The sequence below is a fragment of the Microtus oregoni genome, unplaced genomic scaffold (assembly GCF_018167655.1).
Source record: "Microtus oregoni isolate MIOR12 unplaced genomic scaffold, Mior012 000014F_ref0000157, whole genome shotgun sequence".
Taxonomy (NCBI): domain Eukaryota; kingdom Metazoa; phylum Chordata; class Mammalia; order Rodentia; family Cricetidae; genus Microtus; species Microtus oregoni.
Window position 1 is genome coordinate 47,908,123 of NW_024543073.1, and position 16,827 is coordinate 47,924,949.

A 16,827-nucleotide genomic window follows, 5' to 3' on the forward strand; every position below is an offset into this window, starting at 1 on the left:
CTTCTGTGGCGGGGAAGCGAGCTGCGCCAATTGCAAGTCTGCCGCTGCTCCTCTTAGGTGGCTGGTTGGTGACATTGGGAGGAGACCATTCTGAGAGAGTGAGCCTACAACGACAAGGAAGAGGGCCTTGGGGGTGGGGACATGGCGACAGTGCCAGGGGGCGTGTGAGCCGCGGGCGAAGAGCAACTTCAGCCGGGCGCGTGCGGCTGGGCGGCGGGCGGAGCGTGAGCTGCCAGCTTGGAGTGGGGAGCAGGGAGCCGGGAGCCACGGCCCGCGCCCTGCGCGTTAGCATCCTCCGGGTTCCCAGCCCCGGGTGCTGAGCTCGCCGCTATAAATAGCAGGTTACAGCTTCTGCTTGGGCGCACACGCTCTCACTGGAGAACGCAGGAAAGTCAGCCCGAAAGTGTCTGCCGCTGCTATCGCCCCCTACTCAGCCTCTGTGAGAGGTAACATCCTTCCTGGGATCTTGGGGCTCCGGGGGAGGGAATTTTGCGGGTACGGCGGGCGAGGACGGGTGAACCAGAGGCTGTAGGGTGCGTCTGAGAGCTTGGGGTTGGGGAACTCGTCCTGCCTGAGAGGCAGCTTGTGTGTTTCTTATCAAGTTTCCCAGCTAGCAACCGCGATTGTTTCTTTAGCCTTTCCGCCGAAGGGGTGGCTTCTGGGGGTACCCCTGTGACCCTGGTTACTGTCTGGTGCAGCTCCCCCGGCCTGGCACACACGCGTGTACACACACACACACACACACACGCACGCACGCGCGCGCGCGCGCGCACATCTCTCTCTCTCTCTCTCTCTCTCTCTCTCTCTCTCTCACACACACACACACACACACACACACACACACACACACACACAGTCCCACCCCCGGGTGACACTAAGCTCTGGTCCAACTGATCTACCCAGGCTGTGCCCACCTGAGAGAGGTCCTGAAGACGCTGCAGTGACTAGGAGTGCATAGGAGCTCCTTCTCACTCCTAGTCCCAATCACTGACTGCTGCCTGCCTCAGAGGAAGTGGCCCTGGCCCCTAAGCTATGGAAGGGATGCCTGGGTAGCAGTTGACTAAAGAACCCCCTCTCCATGGCCATTTCCAGACCCACCTTCAGTAACTCCTGGCAAAAAAATCCCCAAAAAACAAAAAACCAAACCAGTCAGGCCTGTTTCCTCTTGGCTACCTTTGTGTTTTACCTACCCCCAAAGAGGAGTCAAGGAGTCATAAAATCAGGGCCTCAGGGTAAGAGGGGGTGGAAGGTCCGTGAGAGGATTCTCTGGAGTCTGAAATCTGCACTGCAGCCCTCTTGAGCTCATCTGGCCCCTCTGGCAGTGCCAGGAGCCAGAGTATGTCCAGGAAGCTGCTTCTTGTGTGGACTTTCAGGTTCCGTTCTAGGTGATGCTAGAGTCATAAGGCATCTGTGATTGCACCTCCTGGAACCTTTGATTTTGCTTCCTCTGGGACGGTGGTTTCTGTCCCTGAGTACATACAGTGATTTCTGTTTGGGGACAGAAGCTTTATAGGTGAGGATGTGCATATTGATGAGATAGTTGCTGCCGCACAAAACTTACTGGAAAAACCCAGAGGAGAGAGAGGCAGCAGTTACTGTTAGGGGACCAAGGATTCTTAAGGGTGAGGACGTTCACGTTTATCAGGTTGTTCCTGCAGCCACAACTCACCAGGGAACCCCTGCAGCACCTCTTGTCACATTTGTCTTAGGACATAGAATGGCTTCTTTGTTTATTTTAATGTTTGTCTTTCTTTAAATCAGGCTTCTCCCCTCTTTCTTAAATGCCATTTGAGGTCATTGCTTGGGTGTTATATATTGCTTCTTTCCTCCTTAGCATGAAAGAACTTGTTTATATACATACGTGAAATTGCAGAGGGCAGGGGAGAAATTGTCTCTCAGATGACGGGCACGAGGTGGCCTCTCTTATAGGTGTATATCTGCATTTAGAGGATCTTGCTGGCACAGGTATCAATCTGACTTGGTTCAAAGAGTCATCAGCAGAGTGGCTGACTGATGCCGTAGAGGTAGAGTTGGGAGAAGCTTGGGCAAGCGGGCACTGTCAGCTCAGTGTGGGGAAATACATTATCTCATCTTCTTCGGGATATGCTCCAGAGAAGCATTGACATGAAACCATAGTGACTGATCAGTGCCCCTCTGCTCGGCATCTGGGCCTCAACCTCGAACCTGTGGGAGTTTCTATGAGTTAAAACAGTTCTGCAAAACACTGGTTTTTACAGCATTCCTTGATGTGTGAACGAGTCTCTGCATCTATATGCGTTTCTTGTGCTATTTCTTTGGCTCTTTTTCATTCTTTTTTGCCTTTGTTTTGTTTTATCCTATTTTATTTTGTTATTATCTGTGAGATGCCTGTTTTCTGACAAGAGTCAGAAAGGGTGTGGATTCAGATGGGAGGGGAGATGGGGAGGATCTGAAAGGAGTTGGGGTGAGAAAACTGAAATCAGAATACAATGTATGAAAAAATCTATTTTAATTAGAAGAAAAAATAATAGAAAAAAAAAGGAAAGCTTTTTCTGTGGGTTTCTCTCAACTGTGACTGAGAAGATTGTCCTTGAAAGGTTAGGAAACGTGAATGTCAAGAGAGGCTAGAGGTTCTGTGCCATTGGAAAACGTTTTCTGATTGAATTCTAGCATTCTGCATTGTAGAAAAGTATTCTCACTGGTGAGGTAAGCAGTGTTTGTGAGAAACTGATGGCCAATAGGGTGCTTGGAACAGTCAAAGACTCATTGACGTTCTGGGAAGAAAACACTCTTGGAATACTGACCTCTGCTCCTCTCTGGGGATGCAGATTGATTGAATGACTTTAGCGCTTATAAGATTTTCTTGTCAAGATACTACCTGGCTCTCATCCTGTAGAGCCATTGGTCAACTCTGGTTAGAAGACAATGCAATTACATTTTAGTTTTCTGAAATGGAAAGTGAAATTGAGCTCTGGAGAAGTCAGCTCTTTTCAAAGTTCCTGGTTTCTTTTCTGAAACGTCGCACTGGCTTCCAGTACAAGTCAGGCCAGGCCCCACACAGGTAACAGCTGACTTCCGCTCTATCTTCAGGCAAAGTCCTAGAAGGCAACTCCGTGAAAGACAACTGCCAGCCCATCTTGTCACTTAGCAACAAGTAAATATCAGTTTCCAGGTAAGCATCTAGCTTCGGAAACTGCCAACTTCAAGTCAGAGGAAAGTGTAGGTAGGGAGGAAAATGCTTGCTGAGTATCTGCCATGTTTGCTGTTTTCACCCAGTGGTGCTAATGATGAGATAGATACACAGGTGTCATCTGTTTCGTTATCTTCGTGGAATATCCTGTCGTTCCTAGAGCACTTTTAATTGGAATAATGACTACATGTTCAAAACATGTATTTTTTTTTTGTATTCTGTATCTTATTCTTTTAAAGGGACTGATCTCTCTCCAAAGGCCTAACTAAGGAAGTTGCTCCAAAAGCCACGTTGTTACTCTTTTTTCATTTTGTGTGTTTTAGAAATCTCTACCAGCGAGCCCCTTCGAAGACACTAATTTCATATGTACTTTAATATTCAGGCTTAAGAATAAGTGTTGTTCAATAAATAATTTCATCATAAACATTTATTTATAGAAAACTCCGAATGATGATGCTATAATTGAATTTTGCCTGTGGGATTCATGCAGTCTTGGTGCTTCAAAACTATAGATGTAGTGTATACCTAGAAAAACTATTTAGATGTGGGAAACTTACATGGAAGCTTCCAGAGTCCCAGGCATGTTGCCACTGGAGTCAAGATGTCCTAGTCGGTCTCTTTGTTTCTTTTACCCCCGTATTCATTACTAAAAGAGTTGTTTTTTTTTTTTTTTAAATGCTCATGGTGAGACTAAAGAGATGGATCAGTATTTTGCAGAGGAGCTGGGTTTGGTTCCCAGCAACTTCATTGGTCCTCACAAGGGCTTATAACTCCTGTTCCAGGCGATCTGACACCCTCTTATGGCCTTTCCCAGGCACCTATACACACTATACACATAAAACCCACACAGGCACATGTACATATACACACACATGCTATGGTGCTTTCAGGATTCTGACTGCTCAGACTGAACAGCCTAGGACTGTTGAAGAACTTCTTGTCTTTTATCCAAGGCACTGTGACGCCTCCTGTGCTCTACCCTGGAGTACCTCATGTTAGACAATATGCTTAAGGCCTGTGGACTGTGATTGTAGAGTCCTAAATTTACATCTTTCCAGTTGTCTTTGCAATTTTGCTGATGTGGGTGTCATGATGGATGCCATCCAGCACAATGTAGCACTCTTAAATGTTTTCCAAACTGGCTTTTTTGAGTTGTGTGTGGAGTAAGTTCTGTTTCTTACAGGGCACTGACAGGCCTTGATGGGCGCTCTCCAGAGGTGAGCGGGGTGAATGGCATTGGAGGTTCCCAAATCCTACAGTTTTGATGGGATTTCCTTGGAGAACTATTTAAATAAATAATTTTCACAGGAATGGAGATAACACTTTTTTTGTTTTTGATCTTTCTGTTGTTGTTGTTGTTATTGTTGCTTTTCAAGGCAGGGTTTTTATGTGTAGCTTTTTGGAGCCTATCCTGGATTTGCTCTGTAGACCAGGTTGACCTGAAACTCAAAGAGATTCGCCTGCTTCTATCTCCCAAGTTCTGGGATCAAAAGCATGCATCATCACCGTCTGGTGAGAAAACATTCTTTTTAAACAGGAGTTTTGTCTTTCATGTATCTATTATCTCTCCATATACCTATCATCTGACTGTCTAGTCAATCTTCCTTCTACTTGCATATCAATTATCTGCCTACATACCTACCTATCCATATATTCATCTGTCTGCCTACCTACCTATCTATCCATCCACATATTCATCCGGCCTCTCTATTTTCAGCAAAGTGATGCAACAAGCTGCGCAGTGAAATTGTTCAGTGGTCTTCTCCGATGTTCTCCAATGTTAGGAAAGGCACACACAGTCCTTATTAATAGTGATGTTTATATTGAATCACTGAAGTGAAAATAGTAATGAAAAACGTCTTGCAGGATACAAAAGAAATAGAGTTAAAAAACTTTCCTTGAGCTGTTTATATAATCTGAGCATTAATTTAAAATATTGCAAAAAGAAAACTTGACATTTTTATTTCTCAAAAGAGAGTGAGTTTTGAAAAGTTAAGCGGCAGTGTTTTAGAGAAAGCCTTTAGAATTGCTTACTAGGAAAACTGGAGTGCAGAGCTAGAATCGAGAGCTAGAAATGTATCTCAGGAATAGAGCGGCTTCCTCAGATTTGAAAGGTTCTGGGTTCAATCCTGGCACTGTGACAAATGAATTGTCTTCCTTATGGTTTTTATTGCGGTGATGAAACATGATGACCGAAAAGCTAGTCAAAGAGAAAAAGGTTTATGGCTTGCACTTCTGTATCACAGTTTGTCATCAAAGGAAGTCTGGGCAGGAACTCAGGCAGGGCAGGAACCTGGAGGCAGGAGCTGATGCAGAGGCCATGGAAGGGTACTGCTTACTTACTGGCTTGTTCCCCATGGCTTGCTCAGCCTGCTTTCTTATAGAGTCAGGACCACTAGCCCAGCGATGGCCCCACCCACAATGGGCTGGGCCCTCCCCCATCAATCACTAATTAAGAATATGCCCTGCAAATGGATCTTAGAGAGGCAGGATTTTTTTTTTTTTTGGTTTGAGGTTCCCACCTTTCAGATAACTCTAGTTTTTGTAAAGCTGACATAAAACAATCCAGCACATGAGTGAGAAACAAAAATGAGGAGCCAGACAAGAGCAACAATGACAACCAAATACCCATCCAACGCTCTGAGAGTTTTCCGTGCTGAAAATGTAGGTCCGTAGTAAAGCACTTGTCTAGTTTGAAGAAGACCTTGAGGGGGGCCCCCAGTGTCACAAAATGAACTAACAAACTAGCTAGGTGACTAGAAGCTCTTAAAATTACAGTTGGAGGTCTTGAGTAGGCATGGTAGTTAGTACAGGCCTATAGTCCTAGAATTTGGGAGGCGGAGGCAGGAAGACTGTCAGTCTGGAATATGGAACACATACATGCCCTTGCTAGTTGTTGAGGTCATCCACAGCAGGCGTGTTCTTGGTACTTTTACATAGCTTTTGCTTAACTGGTGTCGGGACAAAAGCTCAGAGGTGAGCATCACTGCCTAGTTCACCAGTCCATAAAAAGTCCTCCAACATAAGGGAAATCAAGTAAAACTGAGAATCAGAGGCATCTTAACCTGAGGTTAAAAGCTGTGCACTTGAACAAAGTTGACAGCAGTCCATGAGCAAACATTAAATATCATTAATAATTATTTAAATCACCTGATGTCACTCTAAACACTTTTGTATTACAGACTCACTAGTCCTGTTCCACTTACAGATGAATATTTTTTTAAAAAACTTTTAAAGATTTTACAAACTTTTATTCTTTTTTTAAAGGTTTTTATTTATTATGTATACAGTGCTCTGCCTGCATATATGCCTACTCGCCAGAGAGAGCACCAGATCTCATCACAGATGGTTGTGAGCCACCATGTGGTCGCCGGGAATCGAACCCAGGACCTCAGGAAGAGCAGTCAGTGCTTTCAACCTTTGAGCCATCTCTCCAGCCCCCCAAAATTTTATTCTTTAAAAATATTTTTGTAAGATTGATTTAGGTGTGTGTGTTTTCACGCAGGTGCACTTATTCTTGCATACGGAGGTCAGAAGTGGGTGTCTGCTATCCACTATCTCTCTTTGACTATTCCTCTGAGGGAGGGTGTCTCTTGAACCTAATGCTGCCATTTTCTAGGCTAGGCTGAAGTCGGCCTCTGGTGACTCTGCTCCCTCTGGAGCTGAGGTTACAGGCATGAACAGGAGAGAAAGCTTGTCATGTGGGTCTGAGACCTGAACTCTGCTCCTCATTGAGAGCTCTTAACCAGCGAACCATCTCTCCAGCCCGCACAATAAAATATTTTGCTAGGAGAACTCAAGAACAATGGCAATGGGTTTTTGATCCTACTGCACGTACTGGCTTTGTGGGAGCCTAGGCAGTTTGGATGCTCACCTTACTAGACCTGGATGGAGGTGGGTGGTCCTTGGACTTCCCACAGGGCAGGGAACCCTGATTGCTCTTCGGGCTGACAAGGGAGGGGGACTTGATTAGGGGAGGGAGAGGGAAATGGGAGGCAGTGGCAGGGAAGAGACAGAAATCTTAAATAAATAAATAAATAAATAAATAAATAAATAAATTTTGCTAGGTGAAGCACAATGTAAAAATTCCAGTTTTAGCCGGGCAGTGGTGGCCCACACCTTTAATCCCAGCACTTGGGAGGCAGAGACAAGCACATCTCTGTGAGTTTGAGGCCAGCCTGATCTACAAGAGATAGTTCCAGGACAGGCATGAAAGTTAAAGAAAAACCCTGTCTCAAACAACAATGACAAGCCAGTTTCATGTGGTATTGTACATCTGTAATCCCAATACTCAGGAGGTGGAGGCAGGAAGAAATAGAGGAGGTCAAGTCCTCCTCAGCTATACAGTGGGTCTAAGGCCCCTGTGGGATAACAGAGAATCCTGTCTCAAAACAAACGAAGAAACAAACAAAGCCCCATATTAGCTGGTGATGTATCTCTGTGGTAAACCAACTTGCCTAGCATCTGAAAATCCCTGGATTCAATTTCAAGCACCACATACACAAATACCACCTTAAAACAGCAAATAGGTTTTTTTTTTTGTCTTCATTAACAAAATCTGCAGATTTTTATATTTACTAACCTACTTGGATATGTCTTAATGAGAAAGATTACCTTTAATGGCATGCATTATTTCATATATTTCCAACAGCCCCCCCACCCTTTTCTGTTGAAATCTTGAGGTTAAATATGTCTCCAAATTGTCTTCGGTAAGATTGCTTTAAAATACAGCATTGCCCCCTTTTGGTAGCTTCCAGGGGCAGCTGACATTACAGACACTCAGCACCAGGTGGCAGTGTGCAGCGCTTAGCCGCTGGGCTCTTCACTGCACTCATTTTGAAAGCGGTTTCTTTTAAATTATTTATTTATCTCATGGGCGAGTTGATTTAGTTAGCGTCCATAAGCACACAGACGTGGAAAATTGCATTTTGGAGATCCGGTATTTGAAATTCTTTAACGATTTGATTGTAATATTCAGCATGCCCCGCTCTTCTGAGGGGTGTGCATACCTAAAGAACTAACTCTCCGAGATGAATGGAATTGAATGTGCCACAATTTTGCTTTTGCCTGGGTAAGCAAGAAGGAAAGGGAAAATTAAAAGAACACAGTGAGAATAAAAGCGTGTGGTTATTCTGAAACGGGCATCATGTCACCCGTTAAACATCCACGTTTGGACCCCAGTCCTTTCACAACACACCCGATCTTTCCCCTCGGGATCACTGCCTATTTTGTCTCCCCTCAGCCTTCCTGCCAGTTCTTCCTCATCAATTCAACAAACAAACAAAAAACAAGACCAAGCGAGTTGTGCATAGCAGTCTATGTCTCTAATTCCATCACTAAGAAAACAGAGACGAGAAGATAATGAGTTCGGGTCCATCCTCGGATACATGGCAAGGCCCTACCTTAAAAGCAAAGCAAAACAAAAAACAACACTACCAACAAAGCAACATAAATGAAGGAAGGAAGCGAGGGAGGGAGGGAGAGAGGAAGAGGGAGGAAGGGACGAAAAGTTGCAGCTCTGATGCTCACGTTATCCCCGAAGGCTCTCTACTACATGATGGCATCAGAGAACAAACTGGACCAGCCTTAGAGCACTTACAATTTATTGGTGATTATGCAGGTGAAAGTTAACTGAAACGATTTCTTCTTGGTTAACCTGGTTGTAGACTTGCCTGTCTTTAGGTGGATGATTAAATTATGAGTCATAACAGATTCAGTCAGTTCATTCAAAAGTGCAGCAGGAGGGAGCAACTGCATCGTCTCCCTTTCTAAATGATCGGGCCTTTCAATCATGTTCACGGTAGGTGGCTCCCGTAGGAATGGGGACTGAGGGAAATGGTCACTAATGCTGGCAATTAAGAGATGCATTAGTTAGGATATTTTATTATATAAACATTCAAAGCTCATAAGCTTAGTCCAGTGGATTCTTGTCTAACCCATAGCTAGAAGCTAGAGTTCTCCACTCAGGACAACAAGTGGATTCTTGTACACTCCATAGCCAGATGCTACAATTATCCACTCAGGACAAGTGGGTTTTTGCTTACCCCATAGCCAGATGCTATAGTTGGCCATTTTGATTTCATCTGACAGCACTTTATAAACTTAACTAACTTCCTCAAGATCACACAGCTGATTAGTGAAAGAATGAGTGTAGGGTCAAGGTGATATGTATCATAGAAGGACATTTTCAAAAACAATTCCTAGAATAAAACATCAGTCATGCTTTCCTTAGAGAACTGGAAGTCCTGGCTTTTGAAAATTTACTTGAGTTAGCACTCATTATCTGAGGTGAGAATGTTTGAACATTTGAGAACCTGAGATGTTGTTTGGCCTTCTCCTTTGAGAAAGGCAAGGATCTACCGAAATAGAGCTTTTCCATATTGTAGAGCTGAAACTTCAAATGAAGAGAATTGTGAAAGACTTCAGAAAGTTGGTAGTCTACAATCTCCTGGCCATTGTATGCCTAGCATCAACTATAACTCACCTGACAGAAAATAATCTATTTCTAAGGGTGCTTATTACCGTATTTTATTAATATGTGTATAGATTATATGGGGAAACAAAAACTAGCATCATTTTCTTAATAGATACTTGTTTTTACTTAAATGAATTTTTTGAGTGGTGCTTTCTATATTAGTTACGTTTGCATCTGTGTGGCCTCTATGACTGACTGAAACATTATATAGAAAGGAGGTTACTTTTGTCTCAGGGTTTTTGTGGAGGCTCAAAAATGTGACCCTGTTCCCCTTTGTCTGAAGGTCAGAGAGTCTGCGGTTGCTCAATGTTGTTAACAACTGTGGCTACTTGGTGTTTTGGATATAAGATGGCTCCTATAGCTACAGGTAGATCCATTCCACCAAAGGTCAGAGAATTCAAGCATAACTCTGCTCCTTCTTTTAAATTTGGAGGTTTGACTTAGGGAGTGGCTGACTTTAGAATACTTGGTCTAGGATGGGTTCACTGCCTAAACAGCAGAATGCTTTTCTCATGAATTAATGGCTTGATGTCTTAAAGTATTGAGGCAAGGAACTGTTCTAATTGTCCCTTGTACCATGTTAAAGCAGTTTTTTGCTTTCTCTCCCCCCCCCCCCCCGTTGTATTGGGGTATAAAAGTGTATGGAGCTGGTGCTGGTAGCTCATGCTGGTAGAATTTGCTGAAGAGGCAGAAGCAGGAAGATCACGAGTTCGAGGCCAGCCTGGGCTACACATTTCTTTGGCCAGGTGGTGGTGGTGACACACACCTTTCTTTAATCCTAGCATTTGGGAGGCAGAGGCAGGTGGATCTCTGTGAGTTGGGGCCAGCCTGGTCTAGAAGAGCTAGTTCCAGGGCAGGCTCCAAAGTTACAGAGAAACTCTGTCTCAAACAAACAAACAAACAAACAAAAGAACAAAAAGTGTATGGAAAATTAAACCCAGGCAAACTTAGAGCTAAGAACTCAGTAGGTAAAAGGAGACTGAGCTGCCCTCCTGATACTATCTTCTGTCTCTGCTTTTCCTCCTTATCTCTGTTCCTCCTACCTAACTTTTCTTATCCCTGGAATGTGCAAACCTGCCAGAGTGGGGACCTGACAGAAGTCACCCCCCAAAGGCAGCTTGTGACATATGGCAGCCCAACATGGCATGGCCATCTCAGTCTGTTATAGAGCAAAAGGAATGGTGAGGTTCATGTGGCAGGATCCACATAAGAGGTTCCTTACAAGGAGAAGGACCCAGACTGTGATAGGAGCCAGGGGCCAGACATGACCATCAGCTCTCCTCCCCTAATGGCCTACTTCCGCCCTCCAAGTCCTACCTTCCTGTGCCTCTCCAGTCTTGCACAAGGAGTCAGCAGCTGGTAACACAGTCGAAAGCTCCTGGCTGACTCAGCTTCAAGCCATAGTGATTTCCTTCCTGGGATGTGTTAAAAGATGATTCCCCCTTATTCATGTTATTCATGCCTGCTTTCCTGTTGTGGCCTACGGCGAGAAGGAAGAGCGCTACACACTTGAGATAGTGCTCAGGAAGTAATAGAGCCATTGGGTTCCATTGATTTCCTTAAGTTTTTTCCATTCATTGTCTCGTGATTATGAATGTAGAAAGCCTCCATTGACACAAATAATGGACAAGTAAAGTCTACAGAGGCAGACAAAAAAATCACCTAAATTGTCATTATTAGCCTTTTGCATTTCTTTTGAGAATTTTCTATGATTCTTTCATAATGATTACAGTGTCTTTGTGGTTGTGCGTTCTGTTTCTTTTTTTAATTTAAAATTCTCTCCTTAAAGCCAGCTTAGATACCGATTGACACCTGTTGTCAGTAAGGTTCTCTGATAGACTGTGCTCTGCTTATCACAGTGAATAATGAAGACGGCCACTTTCTGTCTACGTGGAAGCTGGATACATAGCAGAAATGTCTGCAGTCCCCACAATCCTACGGGAGATCACACATGTCTGCAGTCCCCACAGTCCTACAGGAGATCACACATGTCTGCAGTCCCCACAGTCCTACAGGAGATCACACATGTCTGTGGTTCCCACAGTCCTACAGGAGATCACACATGTCTGCGGTCCCCACAGTCCTACAGATCACACATGTCTGAAGTACCCACAGTCCCATGGGAGATCACACATGTCTGTGGTCCCCACAGTCCTACAGGAGATGACACATGTCTGTGGTCCCCACAGTCCTACAGGAGATGACACATGTCTGTGGTCCCCACAGTCCTACAGGAGATCACACATGTCTGCGGTCCCCACAGTCCTACAGATCACACATGTCTGAAGTACCCACAGTCCCATGGGAGATCACACATGTCTGTGGTCCCCACAGTGCTACAGGAGATGACACATGTCTGTGGTCCCCACAGTCCTACAGGAGATGACACATGTCTGTGGTCCCCACAGTCCTACAGGAGATCACACATGTCTGCAGTCCCCACAGTCCAATGGGAGATCACACATGCCTGTGGTCCCCACAGTCCTACAGGAGATGACACATGTCTGTGGTCCCCACAGTCCTACAAGAGATCACACATGTCTGCAGTCCCCGCAGTCTCATGGGAGATCACACATGTCTGTGGTCCCCGCAGTCCCATGGGAGATCACACATGTCTGAAGTACCCACAGTCCCATGGGAGATCACACATGTCTGTAGTCCCCACAGTCCTACAGGAGATCATACATGTCTGCAGTCCCCACAGTCCTACAGGAGATGACACATGTCTGCAGTCCCCACAGTCCTATAGGAGATCACACATGTCTGCAGTCCCCACAGTCCTACAGGAGATCACACATGTCTGTGGTCCCCACAGTCCTACAGGAGATCACACATGTCTGTGGTCCCCGCAGTCCCATGGGAGATCACACATGTCTGCAGTCCCCACAATCCTATAGGAGATCAGAGGCAGAGACTGAATTTCCAGAAGCCCAGGGTCCAGCCAACCGGAACATGAAGCAGAAAGACGACCAAATGACCCTGCCTCTGAGACAGTAGGAGGTGAGGACAGATACTTTAGGGCGTCACCTGCACATTGTGGCATGCACCAGGATTCACACATATGAATACCCCCCATACACACACACACACACACACACACACACACACACACACACACACACACACAGTTATCTATTAAATAGAGAAATTCTTTTTAAATTTGAGATTATTTGTGGTGATTTTGTTCTCATCAAATTGTGATAAGTTTTTTGTTTGATCTCATTGATTGCTATTCTGCCCCGCTCAGGAACAATTCTGAGAAATAGCATATTGAATAAAAAATTTGAAACTTTTAATGAGCCCTCACACTTACTACCAAATTGTTTTCCAGAAGGCTTGTATTTATTTGTATGCTCCCAGGAAGATCTGCCATCATTTTATCAGCACTAAAGCTACAAAAATGTGTCAGTTCAAAGGGTGAAGGTGAGTTTAACCAAAGCTATTGAGCGACTGCAGCCTTCTGGAGGCCATTCATAATATAAACCCTGTTATCAGGGTCCGTGTTACTCTTTTGGTTTTTTGAGATAGGGTTTCTCTATTGCTTTGGAACCTGTTCATGAACTAGCTCTTGTAGACCAGGCTGACCTTAAACTCAAATTATCCGCCTGCCTCTGCCTCCTGAGTGCTGGGATTAAAGGCGTGCGCCACCACCTCCCGGCGGGTATTCATAATGTTAGACACACTCACTCTGGGTGATAGCTAGAGACCGTGTCGGTCTTACTATTCATCCTTTGTTTTTTATTATTATTATTATGATGATGATGATGTGCTAGATATTTAGCCAGGGCATTGTATGTGTTATTCACTCATGGAGATTTATTCCTAGACCCCCTCTCATTTTAAAGATTAGGAAATGTTCTCTGAGGGAGGTTTAACTAACCTACCCCAGATCACATTGCTGGTCAGTAGCAGGATGCATGTGTGACCAAAATTGATACTAGTTTAAAGTCTAGACTTTAGGAAGATGGTTCAGTGAGCAAAATGGATCCCCGAATGTCATGTAACCACCCCCTCTGTCCCTCCGCCCTCCCCCTCTCTCTCTCCCTCTCCCTCTCCCTCCCTCCCTCCCTCCCTCCCTCCCTCCCTCCCTCCCTCCCTCCCCTCCTCTCTCTTATGCAGATGCTCCCACAAATATTCCCACACTTACAAACATTTTTAGTTTTCATGTGCAACACGTGCAGGTGTTCCCACAAATATTCCCCACACTTACAAACATTCTTAGTCTGTGTGTGCAACACAGGCAGGTGTTCCTACAAATATCCCCCACACTTACAAACATTCTTAGTTTGCGTGTGCAACACACATGCAGGTGTTCCCACAAATATCCCCACACTTACAGACATTCTTAGTCTGCGTGTGCACACACTTGCTTTGAGTGGACTTTTAGTTCTGCCGCACCCATTTTATTCTATATTCTCCATTTCCTTTAGGAACACAAATCAGGCTTAAATGCCGCTTTTATATCTTTATGTCCTGTACACTTGAGGCTTCATTTTTAGTATTTTCTTTCCCTCAATGTTCTTAAGACACTCTCATTGATCTTTCTTCCAAATTAATTTCAGAATAATTTTGTAATCCAGTATACTTTGGGGTTTTAATTGAATCTTATTGAGTGGATAAATGGAATTAAGAAGAACTGCTAACTTTCAAAGAGACAGTTTTATCTAAATCTCACTAAAGGTTTGATTTTGGTGACTTTTCATGCTGTGGAGAAGGGCATATGGCAGACACCAGCCCTCTTGCCTAAATCTTTCCCCTTTTATCATCCACTCATCAAGCCGACCAAAGACCGGGAATTATGCACCCTATGACCTTGGCTTTGCTCTCTTCCAGTTTCCCCTCCAGTGATATTGGCCATTTTTGAACTATTTTTATTTTGTTCTTAGAGCTACTTCTTATCTTTGTCTCATGGTGTTTCAGGATCCTACAGAGTACCAGGAAGCTTGAAGGCTTCTATTTCCTATCACAGGGTTACAACCTTGAGTTCTACATGTATTTGTTTAAATTCTTTTACTTTAACTTCAGACTGTACATTCAGTATAAATATTTATCAACAATAGTTCAATTTCTTAACCAGATAGATAACTAGTGAGGCATTAAAATACAGATAAAAAATACATAAAATTTGTATATCAAGAACATAGAATGCAATAGATTCTTCTCAGGGGCGATTTTATTTCTTGTATTAAATTTGAAAAAATTACCTGTAAGGATAATCTATTCTGGCTTGTCAAACACATATGGCAGTGTCTTGCCTGGGGATATTGCTTATTATTTGGGTCTGTTCATTAGCTATTGAGTTCTTTAAAATGAAAACTGCCCAGAAATATTTTCATACACATAATTTGTTTATATGTTTCTCAAGTGCTACCTCACTATCTACTTTAACACCCATCCCTAGGCCTTAGAGTAGGAAAACATTTGCATATTGAAATCACACAAGCTGGTGAGCCTTGTTCTGCTCAATAGGAGTCCTCTCTGTATCCTCAAAGTTGAGCTTTTTTCTCTCTGGCTGGAGGACCACGCCTGCTGCTTGGGCTCCTCTCAGGATGCTGCCAATAGACAAGGATTTTTCAAGGGGTCTTCAGGTCTGTGCCACGTCTACACTTTATTTCAAGGGCAGCTGCTCTGCATGATGGGGATTATTTACTGCAACTGCTATTCTGAGACATACACTTTGGCGTTGTGCAAGAATCAGGTTTGTCTGCCTCTTTAAGATGCCAGGGGCTTCTTCACAGGTGAGTCTTGGGATCAGCATCTACTAACATCCTCCTTGACTTCATGGGCCAGGTAATTGAGCCATGCGTCAGATGCAGACAAGTGAAGAGTTTATAACTGGCTTCTGACCATTTGCTGTCTTCTAGGCTCTGTTTCACGTACTTCTATTTGCTTGTATGCTTGGAGCATGGAGCAGCAGCAGAAATGAAAGCCTCCCAAGGCTTCATGGGGGCTTTTGTCTTACCTGTTTAGATTTTCCTGGCAGACACTCTTGGTGACTGGTGCTGAGGGAGAGTGTGCCCGCTGCCCAGCAGAGACAGTGCAATAGTGCTCTAAGTCGCATATTCTGCTTGAGTTCTCATGTGCGCAGGAGCCTGCTAGCTAGCCACACTAGCTCAGCCAGTGAGTTTGGGGTGCTAGTGAGAGACTTGGCCTCATCAGTACAGTGGAGATAAAGCAGAAAGGATACCCAGTGCCAATCTATGGCCTCCGCAAGTAGCTGCACATGCTTTGGCCCCGACACTTGCATCTACATACGCATGCATACTATACATACATGCAGGTAAAAAGAAAGAAAAAAATAACATATTGGCTTGGCGCTTTTTCTGTCCAGCACACTGGTCCACATAAACATTATTGATAATAAACTTAATAAAACCTTACTGAAGATTCAGTCTTAGTTCAGCAGAACTTTGTGAGACTCTAGTATTCTTTCACATTCTAGATTCTGCTGGACAGCATCTCAGTTTGCTTGGATCTGAGGTGAGTCGGTGCTAAAACTAGGAGGGACCTAAGCAGATGGTATTGTTGGGTAAGATCTCCACAACCATGTGTAAAAAGTGGAGGGAGGGTGGCAGGTCTCAGTCCTCCAACAGTCTCCTACAGATGGGAGAAAGAGCTTCATGGGGACAGGGTAGTGTTACTTAAGCATCCTGTGAATATAAACACTCTAGGGAGGTTACAATGTCTGGCTTTGTTGTCCTGGGTATATTTATTTATGTGTTTACACTAATTTATTTATTTATTATTTATTCCCTGTGTATTTAAAAATGATTTGAGGTGGTGTGTGGTAAAACCACAAATAAGATACCATTTTTTTTTTACAGCTGTTCAATAACAACATCAAAATTGTATTTTGGAAGTTAGCTAAAACCAGCATGGCATTAACATTAAATTGATAACATGAGTAATAGTCAGTGAGGTAGGTGAGTTTTCCTCTGGGCAGAAAAGTAAGCTGGGACATTCAGAAACATTCCATAGATTTCCATGATTTTGTACAATTACAATTACGTGATATTTCAAGGTTTTCACAGGCAGTCTGTATGGGCTATTCTGGTGAGGCCTGACACAAAGGAGGTCACTGGGCCTTTGGGGGTCACCCAGACATAAGCTACTGTGGTTTGTTATTTTACCAGTTAAGTAGATATTGTAACCACTCCACCAATTTACTAATGAGAATCAATTG

At 44.0% G+C, this 16,827-nt stretch overlaps 1 protein-coding gene across 5 annotated transcripts in view; it reads left to right on the top strand.

The window, feature by feature from the left end:
* The first annotated feature begins 237 nt into the window (after positions 1-237).
* Positions 238-16,827, top strand: part of Inpp4b (inositol polyphosphate-4-phosphatase type II B) — a 766,439-nt gene continuing 749,849 nt past the window's right edge. For all 5 annotated transcript variants that reach the window (XM_041663514.1, XM_041663517.1, XM_041663511.1 and 2 more), the window contains exon 1: positions 238-446. The gene's annotated coding sequence lies outside the window, so the exon portion shown is untranslated. The remainder of the gene's footprint in view (positions 447-16,827) is intronic.